This window comes from Cebus imitator, unplaced genomic scaffold, assembly GCF_001604975.1.
Source record: "Cebus imitator isolate Cc_AM_T3 unplaced genomic scaffold, Cebus_imitator-1.0 Scaffold28, whole genome shotgun sequence".
Classification (NCBI taxonomy): Eukaryota; Metazoa; Chordata; class Mammalia; order Primates; family Cebidae; genus Cebus; species Cebus imitator.
This window is the reverse complement of record NW_016107343.1, coordinates 9,815,100-9,822,717: the sequence shown is the minus strand read 5'-3', so window position 1 is coordinate 9,822,717 and position 7,618 is coordinate 9,815,100.

Sequence of the window (7,618 nt, the reverse complement as noted above, 5' to 3'; positions counted from 1 at the left end):
TGAAAACATGTTGACCACAGGAAATCTTCTAAGGAGTCTCTCTGGGTCATTCCTGCAGTTACTTTCTCTAACAACAAACATTACAGAAATTTTGAGCAGCTCTGATTGCAGCAGAGATCATGAGAGTGAAGCTGGCCTTGGGGTTGCCCAGTTTTATTGGGGTGTGGCACCATGCTCCTTGGAAGCAGTGGTGATTTCTTTGTTCAGACAACATAATTGGGTGGGAAGTTTGCTTCATCATCACAGTATGATCTTGAATGAGTTATCTGTCTTTTCTAGGCTTCGGTTCTATAAAATGGGATAAATTATTCTTGTTCCTTCACAACATCATACTTTCTTGTTGCCCAAAAACCTTGTCAAATCTTCTTTGTTCCATTAAAGCATCAGGAGATGTATAGATAGCTAACTGGGAATCCCCTTTTCATGACCCAATCTGCTATGATTAATTTCACCATGCTGTGACTCTTCATATTTCTCTTCTCTCATTGTGTATATTCAGACTCGATTTTTTTTCAACATCAGCTAAGATGCTCTATTATTTTCTAAATCCAAATTCCATCTAAATCCTAGCTGTTAAGAAAATACTCTTGTAAGAGAATGGAATCTAGACAGAGAGAGAGGAACTATGCAACTCTAGAATTTCCCTGGAGGGAACTTGAGAGTTCATCTAGTGTAATCCTCTCATTTTATAGTTGAGGGAGCTTAAGATCTGAGAGGTGAAATGTCTTGTCCAAGGTCACTGTGACAAAGTTAAGTGGAGAACCCATGTCTCTTAACTTTCAGTTCTATATTCCTTCCAATGGGTCATGTGTCTTGGGACTACTATAACCAGAAATAGAAAATGAAGTTGAAGTAAGCAGACCAGACGAGGATATGTTAGCCTTTGGTTTTCCCCAGGGCCAGATTCCAACTCTGTGTGCATAACTCAGTGGCAGGACTTTAGCATCTTCATGAAGGATGGAAGATTCATGCCGAAGACTCTTCTTTGCCGCTTCCTGGCCCGTAAGACCCAGCCCAGAATCTGGATCTAATTGAGTTCTCACTTTTCCTTGTTTATTTTGGACATTATTGTGCTTGCACTTCATCTTATAGCTCTTAAATTTTATCTTCACATCGACTTAACTCATTTTATATTCCACATTTACTGAGAGCTTACTGTGTGCCGGTCATTGATAATGGTCTACAGATACAGGGAGATATATCTCTTCGTGTCTTAATTATGGTCATAGTGCAACATGTCCTGTGCGTGATATGGTTACAGTGCTGACGGGATGCTGAGGAAGGGGAGACTGAGATCACCAAAAGGAGACAAAGAAGACTGAGCCAATTGTGTGATAATTCTTCTGCTTTTACTCCTCTTTCCTCTTTCTTATCAGGGCAGAGTTCATTTTATGCACTGGTGTTTTCTAGGGTAATCTCTCTCTGGTTTTAACAGAAGAGAAATAACATGTAGGAGTCTTCCCTCATTTCCATGCCCACCCCCCGTCTTTAGCTACCTCACCAGTTCTTCATGAATTTCCTGAACAAGGCTAATTTACCAGTACTTCGAATAGTTCTTACTGCACTATGGAAAGCAAGGCATCAGGGCTCAGAGGTATATGCATATGTGTAGATTAATTGGGGTGAACATGCTGGTCATCAGTTATTTCTTCCCCTAGTTTCGTTCTCCAATCTGTTTTATCTGTTTACTTTGTTTTTAAAAATGCATTAAGAGACAGACATGATGATGCTTGGAGACCGAGGCAGGAGGACCACTTGAGTCCAGAAGTTCAAGGCTGCAGTGAGCTGTGATCACACCACTGCACTCAAATCTGGGCAGAGTGAGACCTCATTTCTAAAAGGAATAAAAATAACATGAAAAAGACATTGACAGGTAGACTCCTAACTATTTATTAGAAGCACCCAAATCACTGTTCACATTCTAAACAGAATCTAAACACCAGCCAGATTTTTGTTTTATTTTCAAAGTATGTTTCCTCCTTTCTTACCTTTGAACATTTCTTACTTTTCCATAAGTAAGATGTGGATTTTGGGTAATTTAACTATGACAGGAAAGGAAAATCTCATCAATTAAAGATTCCTTGTCTGTATTTAATCTGTTGATTGGCTTGTGCTCCATAATGCTACAACCTAAACTATATTAAATTTCCAGAAGAGTACAGAATAAACAATCATTTGTAAAGCAACTATTACGTGGCAGACATAGTGGTAAGCATGAATAGAATGAGTGGAATCAAAATGAACACAGGTCCTCATTCAGTACATATAAGTATCATGCAGTTAAGCATATAGACCAATGAGCCCATAAATTAGACAGTCCAAAGCTTGTCTAGGTAGTCATAATATCACAGTGAATGTTAGAAGGCTTGGCTGGGTGCAGTGGCTCACACTTGTAATCCCAGCACTTTAGGAGGCCAAGACCGTAGGATGGTTTGAGGCCAGCCTAGGCAAAGTAGTGAGACCCCACCTCTACAAAAGCAAAAACGTTTGCTGAGCATGGTGGCACATGCCTATAGTTACAGCTACTTGCCTGGCTGAGGCAGGATTATCGTGCGAGCCAGGGCGTTTGAGGCTGCAGTGAGCCATGATCATGCCACTGCATTCTAACCTGGGTAACAGAACAAGATTCTGATTTAAAATAAAAATTGAGACAAAATGAAAAATATTTACCTACCTCCCCCAGATTTTGGAGTGCAGGCTGGTTGCAAACTATAGTGGTTTTGCTCAGTGCTGGCCTGGATTGGAAGGTGCAATGGACTTTCATAAAGGGGAAAGCAGCAGACCCCAGAAAGTAAGCCTGGTCCCTTCGACACAGTTCCTGTGGTATTCATGTCACTGCTATTTGTGGCATGGAGAGATTCCTAGAGAAGCGTAGAATGTGCTGAATTTAAAGTCTCTGAGGTAGCAGTTTCCACCTTTAAAATATTTCTTGGCTTCTCTCCAGGGTGTCCCCTACTCATCGCTCTGTTTTAATCGCAGCAGGAATTCTGATACTGCCGCTGCGCCTTGAACCCAAAAATATGTCTCAATATATGTTTCTGTATTCCTTTAATTTTATTTCTGCACACTCAGCACTTTCGACACACTGATCTATTTTACAAATGCTCAAGTGAACTTAATCGCATCTTGTTGAAACTCTTCCTTACTGTGCTGTCATCAGTTAATAACGGGGGAACCAAGATGCACAGGGTATGATTATTATTAACGACACCTCAGATTTACACAAACCTACTCTTTGAGTGAATTCGAGGCAGTTCATACATATTAGCTCGTTTTTCCTCACAACAGCTAGATTGAATGAAAGACCTAGATTCTATTCTTTGGTGCTATATCAACCTTCTTAGGAAAAGTCTTCAGTCATTAATTGCCTCAGTTCCCAACCATGAAACAGGAATCATGATATGAAAATATTTGCTTCTCCCTCTCCTTATCCTAAACCTTTAGAATCTTAGTCGCTAAAAATAAATGTAAAAATCTGAAGTCGGAAAGTGAAGAAGTGTGTCTTGACTTTTTGAATATTAATACAAACTTTTAATTAATTTATTAATAAATAATTATTTGTCAACAAAGAAAACACCATTGCTTCCAATGAGCATGGTGCCACAGCTGAATAAAACTGGGCAACCCCAGGGCCAACTTCACTCTCCTGATCTCTGCTGCAGTCAGACCTGCTCAAATTATGAGAGGTGATATTGGGAGTTTGACTGGAAACCCTGAAATTTGAATTTGTAGTTTGGTGCAAAACTAACTGTGGTTTTTGCCATTCAAGTTTCTGGTAGAAACTACAGTAACTTTTGCACCAACCTAATACAATCTAATTCTACTTAGTGGTGAGTCATTGCCCTATCTACTTCTTTGCCTATGTTTTGGAAAATACTTAGAGATCCAGAGGTGGTGAGTACTACAAAAGGGACGCTATCTTCTAAAGAGCATTAATGTGGTCGGCAAAGATAGCCCTAGGAACCAAGGCATCAATAAGACTCAATGTGAGTTGAAAACAGTCTCAAATCCAGTCCTATTGATGCCATGGTTTCTAGGCATCAATAAGACGTCTCTTTACTCCTTCTCCAACTCTTTTCTTTCCTTGACAACCTCCAGGCTAGCTGTAGCAGTTTCAAAACAATACAAGCAATTCCAGACCAAATCCCTGGTCTGTATCCTTGCTTGAATATCATCTCTAGGCACTTGGCCTTACGATTGTAATCTTCAAAAGTCCCAGGAGTGAAAAATATGTCTCTTGGTTTGCCAACCTAAACCTAATGACTGAATGGCAGGGAACCGAGACTGAAATAGCACTTGGCTCTTGGATGACATCCTCCAGCCAAGAATGACTTTTATAAGGTCAGGCTCAATCCTCTTAGTGCACAGGTAATAGCCAGCTCACCTTAGGGAGGGGAATGGTCTCTCTTTCCCTCTGTCTCTTTTTCTCTCTCTGTTTACCCTTTGTTAGACAGAAGATTTTCTCCCTCACCTTCCTAAAACCCAAAGGCTGCTAAAAGGAACTTCCTACAAATTGGTAGAGTTGGGCCCCAATGCAATCAATTGGCCATAAACCACCTTCCAGAGAGTTTCACAAACCACCTGGGCCCATCAGATAAGCACCAGCTCTTCTATGGAGTTAGGATGGAAGCCAGGAAAAGTCCTCTGAAACTCAACCAATGACGTACAAGGAGGCAACAGAATTATTTTATATATTCATATCAATAAATATCACTAAAGATATACTGAAGGATTAGCTCAGCATTGACTTTCTTTAATATCCTAAGATGCTAATGTAAGCATTTTTTTTTTAACTAGGCAAAAATCCAAGTATTTAGCCTGACACTACTTAGCCTGACACTTGGACATGACATGGATTTTGGCTGTAAAATCTGCCAGATGATTCCCTTTGAGACCCCTTGAGCTAAAATGCCTGTACCAAACACTGCCCCCTACTGATCCAGAGTCTCATTGCATTAGGAAAAAGGCTCTGCTGACCAAAAAGGACTAAGTAAACGTCTTCTTCCTCTTCCTATGATGACTAGTGAGAAATATTTTTGCCAGTTAGTGAAAGACTCTTGCTGAGGGAATTTAGATCATCTTTATCTTAAGTACATTTAGAGTAGAATGACTGTGGTTGATTACCCATCCAGCTTTGCCTTGAGAAATGCCAGCAACGCCCCAAAGGATACAGTTTTAAAAACTGTGTTCTAGGTTAACGTAATGAATATTATCCCAGTCTGGTACAGATAGTAACATATTTGTAACCAAACTAAGTCAATGCTAGTGGGAAACAGAATACAGTCCATTATATTCCCCTGCCTAACTCTTTTCAGAGACAAGAACTGCTCAGATAAAAAATAGGATAGAAGCTAGCCTGCCAAGGATAGCCATTATACATACTTACATATTCTTTCATTAGGCAAAATAAAGAATTGTCTGATATTTCTTCAGAGTGTACATTATGAACCCCTGGAGTCATTTAGGTCATATGGTCATGAACCATTTCTATCTTCTCAACCTCTTTTTCTGAAATGAGGGCACCTATGCTGGGTTGCTTATCTCAGATCTGGATGTAGCCACACACTCTAAAGTGTAAGAGCTCTCCTTCCTCACATGTAGCCCAAAATAGTCCCTCAGAGCCACGTCACCCTGGACACTTTATCACTTGACATGACCTCCTACTCTGCAGATTGGAGAGATTTCAGACAGAGCTTGACTGGCTTCAAACAGAAATAGCATGACTTCAGAACTTACAGGATGAATTAAACAGACCAATTTTCTAGTTTTCAGAAACACAAACTGACTATAAGTGGGCCCTCAGCCAGACCACAGTCTTAGAAAATAAGGTGGCAATCCATCATTTATTAAATGCCATGTTTATGTGGCATTTTATTAAGCATTTTAAGTGTTATTTAGGCATTAATATTGCTCTCTCAAAATGTTACAATCAAAGCCATCTTAGCGTAAAAATTTATTCTGAAACGATTTGGTGAGCTCCCACTGTGTAACAGGTGCTATGCCATGTACTGGGAAAACAGAGACACCCTGTCACAGCCTCTGTCTTTGTAACCTTAGAGTTGGGAGATGGAGGCCGGGTGCAGTGACTCCCACCTGTAATCCCAGCACTTTGGGAGTCCAAGGCGGGTGGATCACCTGAGATCGGAGTTCGAGACCAGCCTGACCAACATGGAGAAACCCCGTCTCTACTAAAAAATACAAAGATTAGCCAGGTGTATGTAGCACCTGTAATCCCAGCTACTTGGGAGGCTGAGGCAGGAGAATCTCTTGAACCTGGGAGGTGAAGGTTGCGGTGAGCTGAGATCACGACATTGCACTCCAGCCTGGGCAATGAGAGCGAAACTCTGAAAAAAAAAAGAGTTGGGAGATGGAGTAGCATAGTATATAGATGATGCCAGTGCTACAGCATCACTTCCTGTCCTCTGGCTAAAGAAATTTCACTGTCCAGCGCAGTACCTGACATATAGTTAAGTAGTCAATAATTATGTAATAGATAAAAATCGGCAAAATGAAAAGCATGAATGAATGTTAAGATGATATAAGCAGAGGGTGCTATTGAAAATGCATAGGAGAAGAAACTAAACCAGTCTGAGGGGACTAACTGCAGAAAGTGTCATTTACACTGAGACAGAATCCAAAGGGTATATTGTTACAAAGGAAAGACTGTGAATTAGACCTGGATTCAAATCCTAGCAGTGCTACCCATGAGCTGGGCCATTCTAAGTATTTCAAACCTTATTTTCTGCATCTGTAAAACACTGATGATACCTTTGAAAGGCTGTTTTGAGGACTAAATGATATATTAGTTACCTGTGTCTGACACAGAGAAGACCGTCAATGATATGTATTAGAGGTGTCACAGAGAACAGACTTACAACATGAAAGCAATAAATATCTAAGTAGTAAGGTTAAGGGCAAATATTTTAAAGGACGAATAGCCATAATAAGCTTAAAATCATGATGGAAATAAAAGAGAGGTGCTACAACAGTTCTTTACCCCTAAGCCCAGACAAGAGTGGAGGGAGGCAGATGATTTATAGGAGTTTGCCAACCTCTTCCAATCCATTCCAGAAGGCTTTTGTATTTAGCTTTCAGCTGCAGAACCGTGTGGCCCTGCCTGTCCCATTCATAGTATGGTAAATACTTTTCCGATAATCAGATCATCTTAGGGTATTGTGATTTAACTGTTCAGCATGGATGCTTGATACAGACTATATGTGTGTGTGCATGCGTGTGTGTGTGTGTGTGTGTGTGTGTGTGTGTATGTGTGTTGATGTTTGGCATTTTCTCTGTAGGTTCTTGCCACAATTAGCTTTCATTGTTTTTACTCTAAATATTTTCAAGCATACCAGATTCCTTTTGTCTGTTCTTCCTTCCACCCATGTACATCAGGCCCTTTCTTGCTACATTCACACAGTTAGGTCATTGAACACACACACACACACCTGCTCTCTGCTGGCTTCAACTCTTTTTAGGTGAGATTTTAGAACATGCCTTGAGATGCATTGGATTGTCAGATATATTAAATGTAATGCAGGAGAGGAGAAGAGGAAGATGTTAACAGCTGACTTTTGGTTTGGGTTTTCAGTCCATGGTATGAGACAGGACATGGCAAAAA